Source organism: Neopelma chrysocephalum, unplaced genomic scaffold (assembly GCF_003984885.1).
Source record: "Neopelma chrysocephalum unplaced genomic scaffold, ASM398488v2 Primary Assembly neopelma1_59, whole genome shotgun sequence".
NCBI classification, from domain to species: Eukaryota; Metazoa; Chordata; class Aves; order Passeriformes; family Pipridae; genus Neopelma; species Neopelma chrysocephalum.
The window spans coordinates 23,748,065-23,774,513 of NW_020897714.1; the positions used below are offsets into that span (position 1 = coordinate 23,748,065).

Genomic DNA, 26,449 nt, shown 5'->3' on the forward strand with positions numbered 1-26,449 from the left:
TACCATTTTACCAAGTGCGTGCCTACACGAACCCCTAATTATCTGCACTGTCATGTATAATTAGTGAGTCTGAACATGTAGTATTCATAAATATGTGAATGTTAGGCACACTTCATACATTCAACAGCATCCTGTGTTTGTACACAGGCAACTCTCAGACTAACTAAGATCAAACCCTGAAAGGGCAAGCAAAATAAACAAAAGATTCACTGTATATGTCATTTATCCTGGAACCCTATATGAAAACAGAAAATTCCTTTCTAAAATATATAATCAAGCGTTTTCTGTGGGTTTTTTCTTTCAAATAATTGGACACAGTGCTTCCATGGCCTGCACGAAAGACAGAAATTGAAGCTCATTATTTAAGCCTGCTGTGATCAATACAGAGAAAACACGAGGACAGTCATGAGCGGCAGTCCTATCACATGATTTTTAAGGTCAGTGAAAGTTACTGAGTGATTACTTCAAAAAACAAACATTATCAGAGAAATAAATGTGGAAATGGAGGAAGGATGCAGTTGAGAAACACCAGTGTGCACATCTCAACACACCTAAACAGTCTTTCATGTATCTGAACCTCACATTTGCAAAAATCTGGAACTACTGAAACGCAAAACTCAGAATATAAACCAGGGTTAACTTAACTCGAGCATGAAAAGGCTGGCTAAATCTACAACAGCTAGATCTTATCCATCTCTTTCTCTTATTCCAGATATCAGAAAGATTGAAGTGTTAATAGCTGTCTTATTGACTCATTACCTTACAGGCTTTAAAATCTGCATAAAAATAGATTTTAAAAAAATCTCTTATTCAAATCAAGCACATTTGACTGCAACTACATCAAACAGAGTCCCAGTTTTATCAGAGATGTGTTGCTTCATGTCAGTTAGTTGACACAACCACGCGTCTGCCTCTGTGCTAAACAAATGTGCAGGCAGGGAGGAGGGGGAGAGAAAGGAGGAGGGCACAGGCGCGTATGCAAACACGCTGTTATCTGTTTCTCTCCAGTTGGAGAAAATTGTTAGCACAGCTCAATCACATTTATTGAAAAGAGCTAGGGACTCATTCAACCACCCTATTTCAACGAGCTCTTTATCCTGGGCCTTATACCAAACGTGCCAAAGACCACGGGAGTTCCCCAGCTGACCTCAGTGGGGTTTGGATCAGACCCACTCTGCAAGTAATCTCATTTGATATGGTTGTGTTAATTGGCTGTACTGCTAGTATAAAAAAGTATTGCAGAGCATTAGAAGGGCTGACAAAATCTGACTTCTGGAAAGCAGCAATAAGGCTTGAGCACCATAAAGACAATTTAAGGATTTTGGCCTTGCTATAGAGGCACTAGGGTGACTGAGGGTGAAGAATATCAGTAGTTTGGGCAATATGAAGATCACTTCTTAATTACCAAATAAGTGATTTAACCCACTTCTTAAATTTACTGTGACAACACTGGTCTTGTTCCCAAACACCCCTTCTTTGTAAATGCTTTACCCAGATGTAGAAATGGACAATGCCAACACTCCAGCTTCACTGCTGTCCTCGGCCATATCCCAAAACAATCTGAAGAAGCCCTTTTAGTTCTGCCCTTCTCTGACGGATGAACATCCTTACACAAGACTTTCAGAGAAGCAATGTCCACAGCACACTGTAGATCTGCATTAAAAAATGCATTGTCCAATTTGTCATACTGTATCTTATCAATTAATTTGTTACATTTCCTGTTCCTCAGTAGAACACTTCTGATCACATCCCCCCAAGGTATGGATATGTATTTATTTATAAATTATATACATGTAGTACTGTACTAATAAATTAGATACATTATAAAGCATATAGAAAAATAGGAATTAAGAAAGGATGAGATAAAGATGTACTAATTCTTCTTTCTTTTTTAATTACAGGTACAAAAGTATTTTCTTCCTGCACTCTAATGGATTATCTTGCACATCCCTTGGGGTGCACTTTGGTACCATAGAGGACTCAGATATGTTCTCATCCCCATTGCCAATGACATTTCAAAGTCTTAACCACATACCACGCAGGTATGTTCTTCAGGCATGAAGCTGGCTCATGAGTGAGGGGCAGTATAGCAGATGCTTGCTTTCTGCATCTGCTGCTGTCACCGTGTCACACAACTGCTCTGCAGCGCTCACTTTTGCTCAGTGCTCAGCTTTCAGAAGACTATCCCTGAATTTCCAGCTACAATCAGTGAATTAAAAAAACTCTCCCCTTCAACACAGTATTTATATTCTGCAAACAGAATTAAAAATTTAAGTCTTCTCATCTTTGTTTTAATGGACTGAAAAAAAATCACACAACACTTTCCTGTATCTTCCACTTACTCTCTTTTTGTGTCTTCTCTCCTTCCTGTCCTATCAAAGGCATCAGTCTTCCTATGTTTTTTTTTCCTGTTTCCATAGATGACAAAGAAACCTACACCTCTGCAAAAGTTTTCCCAAAACCCATCCACTACACTGAATATTTTGGCCCTTTTACCTCTTTCCTAACCACATCTCTTACTGGTCTCCTAAATAAATTGCCTCAAATTAATGAGATCTGAGGCATGAAGACAAGGACGTGTTATTGAGGTTATTTGCATAGAGGAGCCAAAATCACCTAATAAGATAGAGCTCATAAACTCTTTATGAGTTTATGAAAAGGCTTAGGTGCCTGCAGTTGCTGGGGATTGAGCTCAGCGTCTCAGGAACCCTCTTCCCAGAATTACCCTGACACTCTTTCTCATCCCTACCTTTGGCTTGCTTACTGCTGTTTATTGCTGGGCTGCACTCGAAGCAGTGGAAGGCAGAAAACATGCCTTCATTTATTTTTTGACAGGCCTACCTATTCCTGTATTTCACAAGCTATAAAAAAGCCATGTCAAATTTAGCACACCACACTTATTACTGTTTCCAATAGAAGGCAGAGCCTCCACACTTGTCTTCATGCTGCCTGCTTTCTCTGTAAGCCATCCCTTTATTAACATCAATTGCGACTCCAACTGCAGAGGTGAAATTAATCACTGCACAAAGAGTCAGCAGGTATCCTACTTCAGCCCGTCAAAACAGGGCTTACATTAAACTCTAAGTGGCGCTTAAGTCTTATATGAAGCCTTTACAGAAGGTGTACTGCACTTTTTCTGAGCTACATTTCATGCAAACCATAACACTAGGAGAAGGCACTTCAGCACTCAGGCACTATGCAAATAGATATTACAAGGGAAAAAAAAACTTTGACAGCTAGGCTAAGGGGCACTATATTAGGAAACACTTGAATGTTTGTGGTTTTTTTTTCAGTGCCATTTTATTCTAAGAAAATGATTGTTTTTCTGAGAAAATTATAAGGGATGTGATCCGATAACCTGTAGTAAACACATTATGTTCTCAAAACCAGACCTTATCCAGTGGAAAATACCTTCAAGGCTTCTCAAACTACATGAGATTCCAAATGCGCATCTTTGTTACTGATATATTAACAGGAACACAATCTTAGGAAAGACCTGGAAAACCCTACTAAAACCAGAAGCTGGAGTTCGAGTATGATGTTTCTTAATAGGATTTTACAGCAACAGAGTTCCACCGACTTCTGTGGATAAAAAAAATTAACCTGATTCGTGTTTAAAGGAAAAAAACCCTTTAACTGCTTCCTGAAAAAAATCTACAACCCACATATTATCTAACTCGCTGTCCTGCACAGCCTCCCCTTTTCTGCTAAGTATTTAACCCAGAACTACAGCTGGCCTGAGCCTAGGGTGGGAGGGGAGGCAACCAATGCTGTCCTCTTGTTCTCCCTCATACAGCTGCGGCAAAAATATGACTGTAGTACAAAATCCATACTGTTACAGGACTACTAGTACGCCAAAGTGACCACGCACCTTGCATTACCACAGCTGAGTTCCACCACCGCATAGCAAAGCCCAGGACCAAGTAGAGCTCTATAGGGGGATTCAGAGCACTCAAAGCTCTGACAGCAGAATTGTGTCCATCAAGGCCCACACATCTTCATACTCCCTGCACATTACCATCTTGTAGTACAGAATCATACGTTAAGCGCAGTTTATTTCTCCGAGAACACAATAGGAGCATTGCTATGGAAAGGCAGGACACATCCTACCCTGGCCAGATGGTGCTTCTCTTCTGGCAGAGGGGAAGAAAAATCCACAGCTCTTTTAATCATTTCCCCTCAAATTAAAGTACTACTCCATCAAAGTTTGAACTCACACTAGAGGGGTGGCACATCCCTGTAGAGCTTCAGACTCAGGCCCAGCTTCCCATTGGCAAAAGCCCATGTCTGCCTCAGGCATTTCATCACCACAGTTTCTCACTGCCCCTTCCAGAAAGTGACTCCGCTACCCAAGAGCACCAGCACAGGCTCCCTTTGTAGAAAGAGAAATGCCCATGATGGTGCTCCCATGGATCCACAATCAGGCTGATTCATCTGGGCTGCTAACACTCTGCACTGGTTACTGATTAAAAAATTACTGCCCCTCAGTTAATTAATCATGTTCTTTGCAAGCAAGAGTATCTCACTGATCTTAAAATAAGGGTCACCTCCATGTAAACAGTGAGAACAGAGAGAATACAGGAAGAGTGTGTTGAGCATTTAATTTCAGTAGGTCTTGTCCTTCACATAAAACTTCCACTGATTAAATTCATTGCAGACAACAATAGTGTGGGCACCTTCATACCAGTTCTAAATTAATGCATACCACTTTGGCTTTCTTCAAAGGGACTGACAAAAAATCGCAAGAACATTTCTCAAATTATCAACAAAACCCAGGCAACTATTTCAATAATTCAGCATAAAGAATGTCAAACTTCAAGATAATCCTGCGCAGGTGCATGTGCATACCCACAGAAAAAGAAATCTTTCATGAACTAGGGAAAAAAAAACCAAAAAGAAAGAGCAAAATGGAACAAATACTACTGTCCTGTTTGACTGCTGATGCACAAGCATGGCTGTGCACATAAAGTCAGACATCATGTCCTATTGTCTACTCTCTCAAGTGCACGGTGGCAGGACAGTTCCTGCCCAGCAGGCACAGGACAGGGTCAGAGTTGATGGCTGCCTCTGTCCTTTAACACACATCCAGTGTGCTGGATCTATAGGGGAGCATGATCTATAGGCATCAATGTGCCTGGATGTAACAGAGTAGAGCGTTGTGGCTGGGGTGAGCACTCACCTTCATCAATCAGTAGAAAGTACACAAAAGAGACCTCAACTCAAAAAATCCCCTCACCCTGCTTCCCGTGGTCCTCGTACTTTCTCCCATGAGCACGTGCTCAGTATTTCCTCCTGCTCCATTTGTACATATTCCTCCTCTCCGTGCCGAGTGCTGCACAAGCCCATCAGATGAATAGAACCTTTATAAAGCTCACAGGTGCTGGTCTGCATTGCTGTTCATGTAATAAATATGGCAGTAAGCCAGGAAAGCCAAATGATTATATATACCTTTAACAGGTTTGGGAAGGATGGAAGGGTGTGGGAGAAGGGGAAGGAGGGAGGGATATAAGTTTAACACTGCAGCATTGTTTTCATGGATACTTTTGTTAAAAAAAAACCAAAACACACGGATGTACAGCAGAGCAAATGAAAACGAGGCGGGTTTCTGGATTTTTTCAGCATGTGATATGCTAGGTGAGAGTTGACACTATGCATACAGTGAAACAAATGCACAAAAGGATTAATCACAGAGGCAATTGCAAACCAGAGCTCCCACAGCTGGATGAGAGTAAAGCCTAAATTGAGTTGTAGCAAAAATATGTTAAATCGATATTAACCACAGACAGCAGGAGCAAATCTTTATTTAGAGACAGTTTACACAACCCTCCTCCCTTCTTCCCTCCATACCACTCGCCCCATACAGATGCTGTTTCTGAAAGGCCTGGCTGGAAGTGCACCAAGAGATCCTACTAAGAGGCCACTGAGGCAGGATTCAAGCTCAGCTGGCAGTCACACCACGATGCTGAGGGAAAGGCACTGCTACAAGAGCCAGCAAGTACAGAGGCATGGCGCAAAGGACATCTTGTAGCGCCTGTGGTGGCTCCTCTGGGCACTCACATGGGCAAGGAAACACAAAGTGTACCAGCAAACCTCAGGCCACAGCCTTCTTTTCCCATCACAGTTCCAGACCACCACTTCTGGGTACCTGCCCCAGTCTGCAAGGGCAAGTGCCTATGTTAATCATTCAGCATGGGGGCCCTCACAAGAAAACAAGCTACACGAAGGAGCAGCAGATCAGCAGGTGATGAAACATCAGAAAGAGCTATGTTTTCTCTAACAGTACAGAGTAACAGCAGCCATTGAAGGCTGAAAATGTCTTTTCAAAAAGCCCAGGATGGGCATGAAGTTTGGGTGAGTACTGTGTATTCCTCCTTGCAGTTCATGTTATTTACATAGAGACCAAACATGCACCAAACTCACTAGGAACTTGCCTGAGTCCTTATGATGCAGGGCAGGAAAGATGCAGACAAGCCAAGGCAGCTTTCAGACAGCGACAAGGCATTCATTGCTACCACAACTTTCCCCTTGTTCTGTAATCTCCATTTGCAGGACAATTGAAAAAAGGTTCCTGGAATTTATTATAGAGGATTTGCTTTGTTATCAATATGCAGGAAGCACTGCAGCTACACTGGGGAGGAGAGATAGTTTCATGGTACTCGTTCTTCACACAAGTGCCATATAATGTGCAAGAGCTGGCACACTGCCAAGAAAGCCTGAAATTTTGGGTCCGCTCTTAGCTCTGACAGGGACTTGTGCACCAGTACAAGTCATTTCCCTGTGTTCAAGCTCTCCCACCTTTAGATGGGAAAAACAACACTCTCACAAGAATTCCTGGCTTGTTTGTTGAACTTCAGAAGTCTTAAAGCAAAAGTTGCTGCACAAACCAGGATAAGAAATAAAATTCTCTGCTAAAGCTCTGTTAGCGTAACTCCTCTTCCCTAAAGGACAACCACTTCTCTCTTCTTTCTTAGTGACCACACTCTCAAATCTAAACACTTTCCAGCAGTCAATTTAATTTTTAGGATCAATAACTCAGAACTGAGGGTGAAACTGGTCAAGCCTCTTCTATGCTTCCTCCATGGCTTACAGGGAATACCTTGTAAGCTCTTGACATTTGCCATAAGTATCCATTTGTCAAGTGTTATTTAAATGCAGTCTTCTGGTTGAACAAGACAGACTGCAAGCCAGACACAAACCCAAGCAAAGCCTATGCAAAATTTAACCTAGATAAGAATAGCGTGCTTGTATTTGGACCTGTTAGAAGGTGGTTTGGTTTTAACAGTGGGATTTTATTGCAAGGGGAGAAAGAGTAGGCAGGGAAGGAGATTAATAAAGGGATTTATAAATATGCAGGGTAGTCAGTTTCAACAGCTAAATTCAGGACTATACTGCAACCAAAAAGACCAGAGGATGTACATCTGAGCTAATGGAAGGAGCTTTCCATATTGCATTAGTGCCCCAGCTTTTGAAAGCAAAGACTTGTGGGGGCTGGATTAGCTTGGCTGGCAAAATAAAAGTACACTGGGAATCTGATTTACTTTTTGGGGAGCAGAATTAACTTAAACACACCTCCTGGATTTTCAGTACTTACTAGCAAGTGGTATCCCCCATCTACCCCACCAGTACCCTTCCAAGCTGTGCTTCTAGGAAGGCTTCACTGAGGAATGTGGAGGGTACAGATGGATTGCTTCCATGTTTATTCTTTTATTAGGAATTTGTTTCAGTGAGCACTTCTATCATAACACAGTCTGATTTATGCTTACCTTGCAGCAGGGAAGACAAATGAACTAAATTTTCCATAGAACAAGATGACCTCATGCTTTTAAAAGAAATTTTATTTTAAGGATTTTTGTAAGGGAGAAGACTTAGCCTTTAACAGCAAGCTGCAACCCAGAACCCATGTCAGTCCAAGTGACTAAATACATTACAATCTACTGACAAATTCTTTTTTTCAAAGCTCTTCATTTCAGTTTACATATTTTTTGGGAGCAAGCCAGTAACTTGGGGCACTGGCAATCTTCATTCCAGCAGGACCAAGGTGGCGATTGCACTTCATTAAGAGGTGGGATAGTAAAAGAATGCAAAGCCTTTTCATTTACCTTTATGTGAGCACTAAGGAGAGGCTTCTGCACTTTCTTTGCAGCAACTGAATTTCAGAGGAAAAATAGGTGAGGGAGAGGAACCTGTACAGGGCTGGTGGATCTGTGTTTTGGGGCAGTGGCGGGGGGAGTGGGCCAAGAGCTATTTTAGAGAAAAGACCCTTGTAGCAAGTAGACTCGCAGTTAAAGGTTGCAATGGAAAATCTAGATTAGCTCCACTGACAGAGGGAATGAATTCTTCTCTACTCCCCTCAGCACTACGTGCAGAGATAAAGGTTTGCCCCTTGATGCTTAGCAGAAGTCTGACTTTCAAATCAAAACAGTACTGTGTCATCTGGCTGGCTGGGCTACACTCTGCATGTGGCGTCTGCTTGATCTTCTCAGACTGGAGAAATGCTGGAGATAAAGTACGTGCAAATAAAAATAGTTTAAAGAAGAATGCTGATGATAACACCCCATTGTACCTTGTTGCTTCATGCTTCCAAACGTTCTTAAAGAGCTGCTCATGCCTTACAGGGAAATAGGCAGCACTTTGTGCTTACAAAAATAACTGACTTTCCAAATTTCCTCCTCCCTGAAGCTATTAGGGGAGATACTGGTATATGAACAGGATGCACATGTCCAAGAGGCTCTTTGAGCAGTAGTTGAGCCTGATCCCAAGGACACTAATAGTCCTCATGCTCCCTTTGTAGCCCAGGGACTGCAGCAAAGGGTCACAACGGGAAAAACAACCATCACTATTATCTGTAGCCAAGATGATTGTAAGGTCTGGGGCTCATATTTCAGATGGGAAAATGAGAAGTACATGACCCACGGAATCCTCAAGTAGTCCAATTTCTATTTTAAACAGTGAAGGAGAATGCAGGCTGAGTAGAGACACCTAAAAACTGAAGAGGTGCAGTCAGACTCACCTTTCAAGAAAAGTAAGATCTGTGTTGCATCATGTGCAAAACAGTGCCTTGTCTGTATAGCCATGAACACCGTGAAGCAACAGAAAGGGTAAAAGACAAATTACCCAGATTCCTTAAGGAGAGAAAAATACTGAATTATTAATTTTAAAGTCTCCAAACACCAAAAGAACTCATGTAGGTGTACTGGTTTTGACTGGGATAGAGTTTATTTTCTTCATAATAGCTGGTATGGGGCTCTGTTTTGGATTTGTGCTGAAAACATTGTTGATAATACAGGGATGTTTTAGTTATTACTGAGCAGTGCCTGCACAGAGTCAAGGCACTTTCTGCCTCTCACCCCACCCCACTATCAAGGAGTGTGGAGGTGCACAAGAAGTTGGGAGGGAACACAGCCAGGACAGCTTACCCCAGCTGACCAAAGGGATATTCCACACCATATGGCACCATGCTCAGCATATAGAGTTGGAGGAGGAAGAAGGAAGGGGAGGATATTGGGAGCGATGGCATTTGTCTTCCCAAGTCACTGTTATGTGTGCCGGAGCCCTGCTTTCCTGGGGGTGGCTGAACACCTGCTTGCCATGGGAAGGGATAAAAGAATTCCTTGGTTTGCTTTGCTTGCACGCGTGGCTTTTGTTTTACCTGTCAAACTGTCTTTATCTCAGCCTGTGGGTTTTCTTACTTCTACTCTTATGAGTCTCCCAGAGAGTGGTGGGGGAGCGAGCGAGTGGCTGCGTGGGGCTTGGGTGCCGGCTGGGGTTAAACCACAGCAGTAGGTCAACAGCAATAAAAAATAAATATATGAAAGAGAGAGAATCGCATGAACCTCTCTGATGACGTGCTTTTCTAAAAATAACCATGGGCACTTCTTTTGCCCCCGGACCCAATGAATAAGATTGCGTTGCAGCTGCACAGTCACGTTGCAAGATAATACGGGATGCGAGCCAGATTCTCACCTCACGTAAATCAGCAGAGCACTGCTGGAGTCACTGCAGTTATTTTGAACAGCCCCAGCGGACGATCTAGCCACACGTTTTCGTGTGATATACACAGCTCACAGGCAGCGTGACCAGCTTTATTAAAGTTCATATTTTTTCAATCACAAGTGTGTCACATGCTTCATTATTCAAATTTTATACAAAAAAAAAAAAAAGACATTAGGATCTCAAGGTGCCCTGAGGACCAAACACATTTTAAAGGAAAGCAGTTAGAAGCAAGGCAATGAGTATTTAAAGTTGGGTTTTGTTTGTTTTTTCCTTGCTTGTCCTATTTAATGGGTCAGGAGAGGTAGAAGGTTAAGAAGAGAGTTACAAAGAGGCCCACTGGAACCATCCTCTCTCTTTATTCCTGGCTAGATCAGAAGGAATCTGGTTTGTTTATTTTTTCCTGTTGTAACATAGGTCAAAGTATTAAAAAGACTGAGAATCACTGACCTCTTGCTTAAAAACTTTGGGCTCACACATATGACAAGACTGGGCAGAACAGGTTAAGTTCAAAGCAGCTTTAACCTCTAGGGACACTTTGAAGTACTTTAGCATAATCAAAATTCATAAGGACCCCTTTAATGTCTAAGTAAACTAACAAACGCTTTTGGAACAGCCTAGCATTCCCTAAGGAAAAAGTGCTGTGTAGTAATAATCAGTGAATTACCCAAATCGTCTAAAAAAATAGTGTGATAAAAAAATCCTATTAGAGCTGCTCCCTTCCTTCAGTAAAGGTAATTGTGGGTTTTTTTTCTTTCTAAAAACAGCAGCCACCATCTTCCTCCCCAAAAGAGTTTGTCTTCAAAGAGAAGTGCCATTCTTGTGACAGACTATCACGAGGAAGTTACCCCTTTAGGGCTGGACTGTGTTCCTGCTGCCAGATGCAGACGATGCTGTGCTAACCAGGTACAGCCATTGGAAAATTATGAGGAATTAAAACTCCTCAAGTAGAGTGCATGACCAAGATGCTACATCCTGGCTTTGGACAAATATATACTTGAAAAGGAGTTGGATAAGCACCTATTTTGAAAGATGAGCTCCTTCAGAGCTCCATTGCTGTGTGCTTTGTACATGCACATTTTTAGAAGCAACAGAGGGAACTTTGTTTTATCACCAGAAGAGAAATGACAGAATATTTCTATGACCAAATGACCCACAACATGCTACAACTGGGAATGATCCTTCCCCCTCAAAACAAATTCCTCATGTTCTCAGAAGCTACTCACAGTTGCTAGAAATAAATAGGATAACTTCCCACTAACTTGGAATTGCGTTTCGTAAAAAACAAGATTACTTTGGATAAGGAAGTGAAATTGGAGTTTGTGATACAAGCACAGGAACATTATCTTACATCCTTTATTCTGTGTCTTTTCAGAAGGGATCTACTGGCCTGCCAACGTGTGGTCAGGAAGGCAAATTTCCTCTCTTATTATGTACAAGTAGAAAGCATAGAGAGGCTTGTTTTTTCCATTTTCTACAGCGGTGTTAATTCGTTTAGGGAGAGGCAAGGAAGTCATACATCACAGGCTGTTTCTGGGAGATCAACGTGACATTTTCTCGCTGCCTCTCTCCCTCAATCCAGTATTTAGCCAAATTGGATGGGTGTCAGTACAGCAGGCAGAGCCTCCATCCAGGACACTGGCCAACAGCTATTAGCTGATAATGAATACAACAGTACCAGTAGTCCTCTTCTCTAGATCACAGGATCTGCAAAACAGGAAGGTCTCACTGCTTCATGCCTTGAATGATCAGACGCAGGGGGCTGAGAGGATCCATATTACTTCCAGGAGGGGCTGAATACCCACTCTGGGAACTAGTCCTGTCAGACGGGGCTCTCACCTGACACAAGGGACCTTGAAGAAGAGGAAAACAGAACAAACAGACCACCTGTGACTAGCTCAGCACAAAGTGGTAAGTAGGGGATGAAAGCAATACACTGATTCTCTGTGCGGTGGAGTCTACTTGTGGTGCAGGAAGACACATTACAGAGCAGAGTCTTGAGGTGTGAGTGAAACAGACGTGGCAGTTTTGCTACTTTTCTCCCCAAGGTAACATTAAGGCTTCCACTCCTTCAGCTGAAGGTGAAAGCAAAAGAGATTGGTAATAATGGTCTGGATCAGATTCCCATTTAAAGTGGCCTCTAGAGAAGTGCAAGTGTTTAACATCAATGACCAAAGCAGCTGTGGAACTAATTGCAACACTTTGCCCAACATTTCATCAACTACAGTAAAGACCCTCTATCCATATGTCATTAATAAAAGGCAAAAAGAGTGAACAATTAGTACTCAAGGAAGTTAATAGCTGGCGTGGGGGGTTATTATTATTTTTGCCAGAGATAGGTTCCTGGTAAATTCAAGGGGTAGCTTGTAACTAGTTAAATTATCTGAAGGAGAAGGATCTCTGATTTAGCCAGAAACAGTGGCTAAATCAGTGGAAGGACTTTTAAGTGTCCTGGGCTTGCGTGCTTGTACAGTAGCAGTCCCCACTGTGCACGAGTTGTTCAAAGCAGGGAGCACAAACTCTGTCAGATGTCCCGACCGTCCCATGGCCTTGCATGGAGCAGCAATGTCATGTATTCACAACAGTTGTGCAACTCACACACAGTATCAGTGCTGGAATTACGCCCAGACTCAGCCCTGGCCATTCATAAATATGGACAGAACCCAAGTCCTTGATTATAAACACTCTTACATGCAGTTATGCAAGTGAGTGAATAATTCAGGCTTTCTTCCCAGATACGGCATAATATTGAGCTATGTAAGAACACAACTCTGCTTTGGCACAGTCTGACATCAATGTACATCAGCCTTTTTCTCCAGCACAGCTTGTAAACTGGGGAAGAACAAAGCTTACAGAAATGTGACCTCTCATGGCAGCACCCTCTCCCTCCTGAGCATCCCACTCTCTCCTGCCAGGCTCCTGCTGTGTGTTTACTCCTTGCCTTAACACCAGGATCTCAAGAAAAGAGAAGGTATACCAACAGCCTGCTGGGGTTATACATGCTCTACAGCTGGCAGTGTTATGCCAGCAATACTGTGGCATTTAGAACTCCAGGAAGAGCTTGAGCAGAAGCATGCCCATAGCCAAGTACCGCTGTACAGGGGGCAAAAATGCAGCAAGAGGATCACCGTGGGAAAGTGAACTCTAATCCCACAGTCTCCATCACAACCCATCTAATCCATTTCAATATCACATACACACTTCACAGGGTTGCTATAAGAACCAGATAGCTGAAAGTTAGGGTGAGTTTAAATCTAACAAAGTGTTTCCATCTTTAGTAAAGCAGAAAATACTACCACCATTCTCCGCAGTAACCAACACCCTTTACTGAAACACCATTTTCTGTGACTTGCTCAGGCACCTTAATATTGACTAACTTCCTTCCTTGCTTGCTTTTCCCAATTTTCCCTTGACTACACCATCTTTGAAATCCACTTCCTTGACTCGTACTGGACCGTGATACCACATGTTACAGACAAGTACCTCAGTCCATGAAAGCTCCCCCTGACTCCAGTGAGAGGTCTCCTCGGCAGCCCAGCCTCACCCTGCACTACACCAGGACCCAGCTTCAATTTCCTGTGTTGCACCATTCAAGGTGCTGGCTGATTTAACACCTCAGGAGCCACATGTGAAAATGCTCTGGTCATACCTTTCCTGCTATACATGTGTGCATGGTTTCAATTTGCATGCGAGTAACAAAGCAAGTAAACACGAACTGCTCATCACTTTTCAAGGTGACTTTCCAGTCCCATTCAAATTTGGCCTTTTCAAAATTTTCTTTGAGAAGTACACTATTATCTACATGCATCATATCAGAAGAGCAGACAACAGCTTTTTGCAGGTTTAGTTATTTGATTCCTGCAGCAACATGCTCCTGACACAGTTTTATAGCACTCCATGGAGTTTTCTAGCAATACTTCTTCCACCTCTCTAGCAGAGAGTAGAACTGGAGCACGCCTCTCGTATAGGTGTAAGCGTGTTTCCAGACTTTACAGCCAACTCACAGCTGCACAATATTAAACACAAAGGTAAATTATCATTCCCTATCGCATTATGTGAAAGGGCAGAATACAGATAGCTATTTAAGCCTCTGCATAATTCTTTTAACCTAGAAGAGAGAAAGTGCATGCTTTGAAAGCTATTTTTCTTTGAAATGTTCAACTAGGTCTTCTGTCCTAGGTGAGTATTTCATACAGATAATGCTAAGCAGCAGAAATAATTCCTTCCACACTCCTTCATAATACAAATTCTGATTTAAATCCACATTCGAAATAAACCTGATAAGAGCTCAGACAGGTACGTTACAAATGCTCAGCTGATTCCTCAGATATCCACAATAAAATAAAAAATAATGATACTTTTTGCCTTGCTATGAATTTGGACTATGTTTGGCAGTTCTGCTTTGGTGCTGTACTATGTTTGGCAATTTGATTTGGTGCTTGATGGGTAACCACAGCAAGGAACAAACATAAACACAAGAAGAAAAAGACCAGAGCATTCCGATTACTTAATTTTACAATAAAATATCTACACACTCACGCAAAAAATAAAAAGCCTCCACCTTAAAGTAATTTATTTTTCTGCAGCTAAGCAGCATTTTGTGGCAAGAGGGAAAACATTCGCAAAACTGCTTCTTCCAGACCTGTACACACTGTAAAAACCTGCCAGTGCCTAGAAACTGTGATCCTGATCACCTTTTATGCCTGCATGTGCAAACATTACATAGAAAGTGGGAGAGAGAGTGTTCTTAAAAACAGAAAAATCATATAAAGGAGGTGCTTCAATTCTTTACCTCACTTTGGATGAAAGCTTGAGGTAATGCCTGTCTGCCTCAGAAGACAGCCATCTCCCTACTAAACAAAAACATACTTTAAGGATCTTGTGGCTTACTGTACACATGAAAGAGACTACAAATTAAACTGCACTTCAATGTGTTCAAGATTATTAGGCCAGCAACCATCTTTTCATCTTTTGTTCAGCATTTTCAGTTCTGTGGGGCCAGGTTTCCATAACCCATACCAGTCTCCATGGAAGTGTATGTGTGTGGGGAGAGAAAGCATCACAGGATTATTTTTTGCTTGACATCATGGAAAGCAGTGGTGCCTCTCTGGATGCACTTTATATTTCTAATGCCAGTCCATATATCTAATCAGCTTTAAACTTCCCCAGTACACGCTTTCAAATTATGTTCAGAGGGACACACCAGTGGCACTCCACACTGCCTTCCTGTTTATTTTAAAATGCATCTACTCTTATGTCTGTGGGGAAAGGAGACAAGCCAGCAGGCCTGCAGAGACACTGCTGTGGGCTCCCAGCTCCTGCCAAGCTCTGCAGCAGCCTGCCTCTTTAGCCTGGCTCCAGCTGAGCTCTCACCATTTGCCCTCTCTGAGCACTGCCTGCTACTGCTTAGTTCACAAAGGTCCTCAAATGAAGAGTTAAAAGCTGTGCGGGAAAGTTGGAGCAAGCCTGGAAAAACATTTTGATAAGCTTGTGTGCAAGTGAAATGGCAACAGTACACAATAGCCAGGAGCCCACGTGCTCTGCCCTGGGCTAGACATAAATTCTCCATCCTGCTCCTCTGCTCTAAGTGATTCCAGGTCACATACATGCATCATGGAACTTTACTATTGTGCTCACGGTGTTTAAACTTGGGGCAGGAAGCAGCTGGGCTCCAGCGTATGATCTCATGTGGATCTGGGCAGATATTTCCATGGGAGCATGGTACAGCTTTAGCAGGCTTAATTTCTGCTCCATACCTGTGTTTTTCTGGCAGAGGAAGGAAATGCCATGTGGACTCTGGCACAGGCAGTGGAGAGCTGATGGCAGAGTATATCCAGAGGGAACCATTGTGTTGCAGATATGTCAAAAACCAAACAGCTACCCAAAATGGAGAGAAATAAAAAGACTGACAAGGAAATAGCAAAACACAGGTTCTTCCCTGAACAGTCCTGGACCACAGGGAGTTTTACACAGAAGCAGAACCTGGGGCAGACCCAGGTCCCACACAGAATCACAGAATCAACTAGGTTGGAAAAGACCTCTGAGATGGAGTCTAACCTATGACCCAACACCACTCTGTCATCTAGACCATGGCACTAAGTGCCACATCCAGTCTCTTCTTAAATACCTCCAGGGATGGCAAATCCACCACCTCCCTGGGCAGCCAATTCCAGTGTCTGATCACTCCCTCCGTAAAGAATTTCTTCATAATGTCTAACCTAAACCTCCCCTGGCACATCTTAAGACTGTGCCCTCTTGTCCTACTGCTGGTTGCCTGGGAGAAGAGACCAACCTCCACCTGGCTACAACTTCCTTTCAGGTAGTTGTAGAGTGTGAAACACTGGAGGCTCCACCTGCCTCCTCAACACCAGTACCACGGGCTGCATTGCATGGAGAGGCGCAGGGGAAAGCGGGCACCGAGGAGTTGGCACTGAGCGTGGGAGTGGGGCATCCATGAATCTCTTCATGCAAATCCTGGGAGCCAGAGGGTCCTCTGCCAGCGCACACTGCATGAGCTACAGTGACTTGAAGTCACCCATCTAGAGACTTTCACCCATGGTTAGTCCTTCAGCAAAGCTCTCAGGATTTAAAATGGCTGTAATTTTGCTCCCAACTCCACTAACATCTTTTAGAAAACTGTGGAGATCTGGTCTTTCTCCCTGACTTATTCAGGAGAGGTTTTTTTCCATCTTCCCCCATTGCCCTCAAGTCAAACGGGGGAGTATCTCGCAGACTCCGCAGGGTCTTCTTCTCACTAGTTATATCAATGGAGAGAAAAATAAGGCTCTGAGTAACAGATAAAGCTGGGCAGGTGGGTGATACTCATTTTTACAAATTGACATCAGAATGATTAAAGTAAATGTCATGAAACATTGCCTTAACTCCTACATGCACACTAACATGCAATATCCAGTAAGCAGCTGTGTTTTCACACAGTTAGATCAAAGAGGCTGTGGATCAAGAAGGTCATGGTTTGGTTACAGTGTCTAAACAACTAAATCAGTGGGTACCACTGGGCCTGTCACTTGATCTCATTACCCTGACCTCACCAGCTCTGGAATTTACTGACCTTCCCAGATCAATATTTCAGAAATGACTGAAGTTTTAGAGTATGCAGAGATTCTCTCAGCGTTGGCTAAATAATAATATCAGAAGTCCAGCAAAGGGGAAAACTTGTCCCCCCCTTTCCATTAGTATGCATTTCTCAATCATTCTGGAATACAGCACACACCCGGGGCAAGCAGTGATTTTTCCTTTGCAGTTTGAATCAGAGTATTTTTTTTCATTAGAACATGTTGGAGATCATAATCTATCTTTCTTTTTTTTTCTTTTTAAGCACATTGGTACTACAGCCTTTCTTATATCTTTTTAGCTCATATTTTCCAGGACTGTGTAAAGACACATAGGAAGCTTTATTCCCCTTTTTTTTTTCCTCTCGTTTTCACCTCTGTAAACAGAAAGTCAGGCTCCTCAGCTGTCAACATTTAATCACGTGCAATCGTATTTCTTTCTGCCAACTTTCATTGTAGTATCATGCATGCAAGGAGGAGGAAGCCAAGATCAGTTCATAGCCAACATACTGATACTACTTTGTTTTCTATGCACCTGACACCTGTTTGTCTGGTTCCAGCTCACCAAAAAGCCTACACTGGCCACATAAATTAAATTAACTTGAGCTTCAATCTCCAAGATTTGGATTAGTTTGGGTTTTTTAAACTTTGTTTTTCACAATAAAAATAACCTACTTTTAAAAACTTGGCTAAGGCTTCCTCCTTAAAGTTTTATTAGTTCTGCTCCACAAGCATAAACTTGGCAACAAAATCTCACAGCTTTATCATGAATCTCTCATTATTTGGATTTTTATGAAAGCATCAATATTAAAACTGCATGATTGCACAAGGAAGTGGAGTTTGAGCATGGATAAAGGGCCCCAACCAAAGCTCATTTCTAGGCTTGTCATTGCTAGATAGAACTGAAAGCAATCTCAAAGTCCTGAAACCTATGAGCAAGTAAAGACATGCGTATGGATTGAATAGCAAAAGTGGGAGTCATCAGGATTAGGGATCACCCCACTCCCTGACATAAAAAAAAAAAATTAAAAAATTGCACAATATTTTGGAGTTTGAATAATGAATTTAAGCATTCAAAATCCTGCAGTTGTGCATTCTGTCAATGGCAACAGCATGCAAGTGTAAGAGGCTTTCCTAGCCACCTGGAAAGATAACACCCACCCCCAGCAGCAACGCACCACAAACTGCCATCCCTCAGAGATGGCCAGATGGTTGTCTCAGCAAAGAGACAGGTCTTTGAAAGTAAGGACTTGCGCCAGTGGAAAGTCTCCTATTCTCCAAGAGACACATTTTCTGCCAGAACTGTGAAAGATTCCCCCAACACTTCTGTTCCCAGCGTTCACACACTGAACAGTAGGGATGATGATTATTTAGGAAGTTTGGCTGTTACCAGAGCATTCTGTAGAAGAGCAGAGACATTTCTACTGCAAACTAAGCTTCCCAAGTCTACCTACAATGCTGGGATATACAAGCCCCAAAAGTGATTGAATGCTGGTAATCCTGCTGGGACTGCCACACAGACTTGCCTTCTCCAAGTTAAGGCGTATAAAGTGAATTCATTCTGCTCTGTATTTCAGAGTTCACACTTCAAATTAGAGCAACTCCACAGAGTTCAGCAGTGCTGCTCTTGCTTTACAGCAAGCTAATAAAGATCATAATCAAACCTGCTATGCTGCTAAGGTATTTCTTACTTGGTTATGTTGGGAAAGGTGTATTCCTCTCATCACAAAGGCATGCATAGTTAGATTCCACATGTGTAAAGATTATTGCTCCTGATGTGGCTAGCTCTGACTTTAACTAGGGCATTTGAGCACCCTTACAGACTAAACATGAACTACAAAATGTTCTTCATAGATGAGAACTAATTTAAAAGAATCCATTTAACTTCTGTTTGACAGCTAGAAGAATGCCAGTTGATTGCTTACTTTCAGATAGTGAAGTTAATGACCCTTCGAAAACAACTCCCAAATATGTTGTGGTGACATACCATAAATAGTGAGGGCTGGAAGTTCCCTCTTCATTTCTTTTTTGGTAGTCAACAGTAAGGGAAATGGTGGTTTCAGGAATTTATCTCCTCTTCCTCTTCTTGTGCACATGCATATCCAAGTGTCAAGCTTCATATACTAAAGCAAAGCCAGACCTGTACCCACATTCACCTGTGCCACTGCTGAACTCCCTGTTCTGCCCAGGGATTCCTCACCCAAATCATGAATATCTGATAGTTAAAAAAAAAAAAAATCATATGTTTGCATATATAAGTTTATGAACTCAGAATTACTCTATAGATAATCTGTAAAAGTTGGAGGTAAAGGAAATGAAGCTATAATTGAATAGCACAACTAAACAAATACATTGTTCATGTAACTGCTCCTTGTAAAATTGGAAGAAAAAAAAAGAGCGGGTGAACATTCACTTGTTAGAAACATGCCTATTAAGAGACACATTTGCAAGAATTAGTGTTTTCCACAACTTTTAAGGCCACATTTCAAGTTTACACAGGCCTTCACCAGGATAAGACTTCAATCAATCTTCTAAACCATAACTGAGTTTACATCTTATTCCAAAACACAGTCAAGATTAAATATATAAATTTCAGGAGCTGAAGAAACAACCAGACTAAAAACGATGCATTATCTGGGACTTGGGCTGAGAACAATCCCGATTTGGTTTTCACTTCTCTAAAGAGATTAACTCATTGCTAAAGGAATGACCCTAATTATTGGGCCTCCAATTTGATATATTTTTAGATACAGCAGGCACAAAGATGTTTTTAAGGGGGACAGAGAGAGAAAGAGAGAGAGAGGGAGAGAGATGCTCATAGAAAATGTAAACAGCAGCAGCTAGTATTTGAAATAAATGATTGTTTCCCATCTGACAGGCAAAGCCTAGATTTAAAATGAAATCACAAAAACACAGATTATGCAAGACATGGTTTCCATCTAAGAAAAAGAAGCCTGTTTCTCTGAATGTTGCAGTTTCAGAATTGAATGCATCTATCTTGGGACAAGTTGCTAACTAAGTTGGACCACATGTATTTCCACTAATTTTTGAACACTGCTAGGGATGCATTCGATTCTCGTCCAACTGGTAGCCAAATCTTTGTCTGAATAGGCATTATCCATACAATGCACACATTTGATATAAAGTGTATTAGCAAATTTGAAAACTCCACTGCTCAGTTTCATAAGCAGCTCAAGGAGAGGAAGGCTAGTGTGAGACTAGCTTAAATGAAATAAAGCCTCTGAAAATAATTAATTACACCACGTACTACCAAAATCCCCTAATAAAAACATAGCAGTCACCATGTGTCAAGCAGCAGGGGCAAACTGGCCAGCAGATACTCCAGGGAAGTGATCTGGCCTCAGGAACTGTGGCCTGGTTGGCCAGTAGGCAAGTGCTCTGGGCACGCTGGGAGCTGCGCAAGAGGACAGGCAGGCATGATCAGGCTTGGCAAGATTAGGTCAAGTGAAACATCGCATAAACATGATTGCACAAATCACATCACTGGCAATTTCCATCAATGTATTATCAGCCTGAGCATACAGAGTTTCGCTGTCCTTGTGTAGAACCTCAGCTGAATAAATAGGCATGACCTGCTGAGATCTGGTCCCGTGGCTCTAACAGTGCCTGTGCTACCTGCAGCCACTTAAATTAAATACTATTCTTGGGTGAAGAGGATACAGCCTAGCACCTAGCTTGGATTCTGAGTGGATCAGCAGTGCAGGCACTAGGTCTGTCCATAAAGGAGGAAAGAAAGTTTACCACAACCAGAGGGTTGACTTGGACGGGTTGAAGGTCATTGTCTTGTCTGCAATTGCAAGCACTGAGCTCTATACTTGGGCTGTTTAAACAAACTCCTGCTAAAGCATAGACTAAAAGTTCTCCCAAACCAGTGGTGCATTGAAGTTCCTCTTGTTCAATAGTTTTAATAGTTTGTACAAATAAAAACAGTGAAACAAGCAATGGTCTTAGCCCAACACTTAGCACCTGGTTACACTTTAGCTCAATTCCAAGCAGAAACTTCTAGAGCCCAAGGGTCAAGACAGAGCATGAGGAAAGCTGTGATTGATTGATTGATTGGGTTTTCATAGATCTTTTAATATCCAGTCCCCCAAAATTCTGCAGCACTCGGGAGCTGCTGTCCAGATTCAGTGTGACAAGACTCAGCGATGTGCTGTTGTCAATAAGTACACACACTTCATGCTTACTTGCTCTGCTTAAAGTACAAATCATAAATAGTTGTATGTGACAAATTCCCCAGTATTGAACCTTCACGGCTGCCAAGCAGCATGCTGCAGAACAGAACAAGGAGGGTTATAATTTTCTTTTTGTCGTTTTGTTATTTGACCTTCAATTTTTCAGTTGTCCTTGGATCAGTCTGGAACTAAATATAGTCCGTTCAGCATTATTTATATGTTTAACCCAAAGCTCCCCACATGTGTCAAGGGACTATCACAACACTGTTCTAAATTGTTTTAACAGCTTATTTTAAATTGAAAAATGTCGTTTTTGAGAAACCATTGTCAATTAATTATGATTCTACAAACTCCTACCAACTCTCTTGTGTTTTGTAACAATTTGCTCAGAGCCTACAAGACAAAGCCTCCAACTTGCTCAGAGAAAGCTCTTGAAACTGTCCAGCCCTTGAAAATGCTGACTGATCTTTAAATTAACACAATGATAATGATTTTGGCCACCAGCTATTTCCAAATGCAATGCAATTTACAAATAAAAAACCCAGATGGATCCACTGCATCCTTGGGGATCAACAGTCACGGAGCTTGAAACATCCCTTGTTTTTAGACATACAGTGCACTATTTGGAATTGGAACCAAAATTCACCACATTCAACAGAAAGTCACTAGTGTTTGACTACATATAGTAATTTCTCCTGAACAGAGCAATATATTTTTCAGTCAAAAGGTTTTTGCCAAGCAAGGAAAAGACAAAACAGCCGTTTTAGTGATCCTCCATGAAACCTTGAGAAACCACATTTTCTGCCTCAGGTGGTGGTTCTGTGGTGCCTATGTCAGCTACAGAGCTAACCAAAACAACAGAGCTGCGTGGATGGACAGGTGGATGGGCACACATATACACACGCCATTTCTATCACGTAAGAGCAACTTCCCCTATGTGATCACAATTATGCAAACAGCATCAATTTTCTTTTATTTACATAACCAGTGTGAGCAACTTCAGAGAAAGATTTATGGTGCAGCTTGGGTTTCTGTGTAGGTTGCTCTTTACTGTATCAATATTATGTTTAACAACATTTTTCAGTCAGAGAAAATTCCACATGAAAGTTAAAAGATAACAAAAGGTAAGAGAATTATTTCTAACTGTTCTCAGGTAAGAAAGAAGAAAAGACACATACTGTTTTATCACTGGTCTGAGCAATGCGAGCCAAATTCAGCCTATGAATCTAAAGGGCTTGCACTAGTAAACCAGCTTAGAGCGGTTATTTATGAGTTCAGAATTTCTTGGATAATTAATGAGACAAGCTGACCATGTCAACTTTACCAAAATGTTCTTAAATCTCACAGTCAGCTCTATAACTTGACCCAAAATAGTGTCACTCGGAAAAACAACCAGCCCCTGCCTCCAGCAACTGCAAGATTTCTGACTGTTAACCAGCCCCTTCAAACTCAAATTTTCAAAAGAACTAAGTACCTAAAATATTTTACTTCTTTGGGAAATAAAATAAAAAGTCAGCTATATTACAACACAGCTTTCATTTCCTTAAAGCTCTGAGTTCAAACTACATAGAGGCTACAAGCCTAAATGCTCAGACACAAGCAAATCACCTTGGGAGACACTTTCAGCAATAGAAGTTTTTTTTAAAAAAGTTGATTTATGTGCACTTGGCAGTCAGGGAAATTTCTACTGAACTTTTATTGCTGCTCTCTAACTTTATCAGAGCAATTGTGCAAAGTAAATGGAACTGAGTTCTCAAGCAAGTTTGAGACCCTGTTTTAATGATTCAGCAAATGATTCAGTTTTAGGGCAAGAAGAGACTGATCAAAACCATCTCAGCCACACCACCCAAAGCATTGATCTGATAGAAAAAAGCTCCAATAACTGAAATTTGTTAATATGGAAAAGTGAATTTCAAACCAGATCAGGTACAGCCTATCTTCTCCCAGTAGCATAGCAGAAATGGTATAAATTAGTTGTCTTGCACTCCAGTTAAATAAATCAAAATTCTCTCATGTGCCCACCCAGGTCCAGATGAGATCTGCCTTAGAGAACGATCTGGTGCTGATGAGGGTGAACCCACAGCCCAGGTGCTGCAGTGGCAGATACTGGAGTGGTGGGGACAGACTGCAGTTTTTCAAAAACACAGAACAACACATCAACAACAGAATGAAGATATACAAGGCAAAACCAAGGCAGTGTCATAAAACACACCCAGGGTCAATAGCTAATGTCCCTGTTTTAAAAGTTCTATTGGTTTTACCCAAGGTCATTTCCTTAGCTGCCAGAAGTCATTTGGCCAGAAATGGGACAAGGGGGTTGCTTTGGGCGCTGAGCATGATCTATCCAAGGATCACATCAGTTATGTTTGGCTGTTTATTTGGAAGCTGTTTGTTCTGAGTCACTTTCTATGTATTTATATACAAGTGTAAACGTACACATGTGTGTACATACAGGTGTACTTACAAGGTGTTTACATAAAAGCTTTTGGGTGTGTTTTCGTTGAGAAACCACATTATTTTCCTTCAGTTCTAAACCATGCTTTATCTAGACGACCAGAAGTAGTGTTGCCAAATTTTACTGCACTCCTGCTCCCCCAGCTAGCTCCAAGTTCCTTCACGTTTCAGAGACTACTGACTATTTATGGCAAAAAGATAGTCCATTAGCCTATCTTTTATCACCTTTCCCTGCCCCTGCAAGTATAGATACTACTCCCTCAGGCCCCAGCTTAGGAACATCTGGCATAGCCACCATCCTCCTGTACAGAAGCACATCTCAGGAGGGGGAGGTGAGCAGAGAGATGCTGCTGAGATAAGATATACCTGCAGCTGCACCTCTGCCAAGGGCTGACCTGCAACTACTCCCAAGCATGGGAGACCTTGCCGTGCACTTTATCTACCCGCTCCTCATCCAGACAACCCTCTGTTCTTTCCCATGCATGATCTCCTTCCATGGCGCCTCTGAACTGGTCACTATAGCCAAACAAAAGCAGGAGAGCAAGAGGTGCCATTAACCAAGGGCTTGCAACAGGCTGCAGGGGTCACTTCCTATTGCCTTCCACCAGTCTCATTCCTGCAACATGCTTGTGCCCAGCCACAAAGTTGCCATAGCACCGGAGAGAAACTCCTCCCTGACACAGGGACACAGGCAAGCACACACAGGGCAGCAAACTCTGAACAAGCTATTCTGCTGTACCCTCATCCCTGCCATGTTTATGATGCACGCAGACTCACTCAGATTATTTCTGTCCCTCATCCTCGCACAGACAATAGTCCAAAGCCATTCAGAGGGAAGATGCAGTGGCTGTGGCTGCAGAGTCCCTGCAGCATATCCTCTAGCAAGTACACAGTATTAAACAACAAAACATCTCAACTCGCTATTAGTAATCTTATTATTACAGCATTGTAAAAGAAAAAAAATAGTAGGGTTTTGTTGGGGTTTTTTGTTTTGTTTTGTTTTTTTTTAATGATAAAGCTGCTACTGTCTGGAGGAAACCTGTGCTTTGCACACATAGAAAGGCACACACGTATTTCATATGGTGCATTGCAAGCTGCACAGAATAGAAAGCAGCTGGAGGAAAATGGCTATGGAGAAATGGTTCTCCTGGGCATCATCTGTTGATTTGTTTTGTTTATAGAAGGAATGAGATTTTTATCTCTGCTCAAAATATAAAATGCTTCCATGGTACTAAGCTCACTGCTTGGCTATGCTCTCACTCAAGAACGTAAATAAAAAGGGGGATAAGGAGGGAGAAAAAGGCTTTACTGCACAGAATCCCTAGCAATGTCAAAAATTAAATAGAAAAATGTCTGCCAGCGATACAGTTAAAGCTTGAAAGAGGAACTGAGTCACCAGCTATCATGGAAATAAAGGCCTCCTTACCATGCTTGTTAATAGCTTGAGCCTACTAAAGCTGAGAAGGCAGGTTAGGGATAAACTACTCAAATCCCAAGTCTCAAATCCCAGCCTGAGTCCTGACAGGATGAACACCCTTACACTGTAAATACATCAGTCCTTACAAGCTTCACGGCCTGTGAAAGTGTAAGTTCCTACGGTCCTTCCACCATCTTGTGCCCACAGTTAATATTCCAAGCTCTCTCTGAAACCTTGCTCTGGGGAGGCTCCTCACTGCTCTGTGCCTGTCACTCAAGATCTGATGGTCTCTTTCAGTTAATAACACAGCTCTTTGTCCTAGGAGAACACCAGATGGCTTTCCACTAAAATTGAGAGCATTTCCATTTATAGTACCCAAAAGTTGTGTCTCAGGAAAGAAAATAAATTGTGAAACCACTGAATACTGAACTACTGCAAAAAAATTAAACTTTTTAAAGTTTAAAAACACAACTACTGAAGATGGTGTCCAAACTGTGAGAAATTACCTTAGGTTTAAAACATTCTAGTAGACAATCCAATTTTAAGATACTTCTGAAATAGGCAAGGCTCAAGGTTTGTTGTCCTAGCTAGGTACAGTTCTCACAAAGCTGAGGATCCTCTATTTTGCACCATCTATTCTTAGCTCTAAAGAGGGGATGAGAAATAGCAAGCCAGATACATATCTAGAGGTAAAGGCTTCTGAACATTACTCCAAACAACCCTGTTTCCTGAGCTAAAGAGTGGATCTAAAGTCTTTCTAGAGGCGTTTGCTCTTCCTAAAGCTGTTGGCCAGAGCTCTGACCTGAATGGCTACCGAGGAAATGCTCGGTCAGCTCAGAGTCCCATACTGGGTACAATTCATCATAACTTTCAGAAACATTAATCAATCCAGTACAATAACTTTATACTCACTGAAATCTATCCTAACATAAACATACAGCTTCTCAGTTTTGCTACCATGAAGCTTACAGTGAGAACTCTCTTGGAGAGATTGCTGCATCTCGACCCATGACAAGTATTTCAGAAAATCTTAAAACAGAGGTTTGCTAAAGTCTTTGGAGAACAAACAGGTCATATTGATTTTATAAGTAATGGAAGAAGGCCCTCGCAGTCTTGACCACCATCAGTCTCTGTCTCTCATGCTAGCATGCAACCCACTCAAGATCCTTCAGCTGCTCCTTCCTCACCCAGGGTGCTTTATTTCATCTCCTTCCCACATTTCAAACCACGTGCCTTGACGACCTCTTCAATTGTTATAGCTCTGCTGAGAGGGTGTTTACATAAAAGCTCTTTGGAGCTTTTTGGATGAGAAACCACAAACA

At 42.0% G+C, this 26,449-nt stretch overlaps 1 protein-coding gene across 3 annotated transcripts in view; it reads right to left on the bottom strand.

Annotated features, from left to right (window-relative positions):
- TBXAS1 (thromboxane A synthase 1) overlaps positions 1 to 26,449 on the bottom strand; it is a 248,880-nt gene that overhangs the window by 196,838 nt on the left and 25,593 nt on the right. The gene's annotated exons all lie outside the window — the stretch shown is intronic.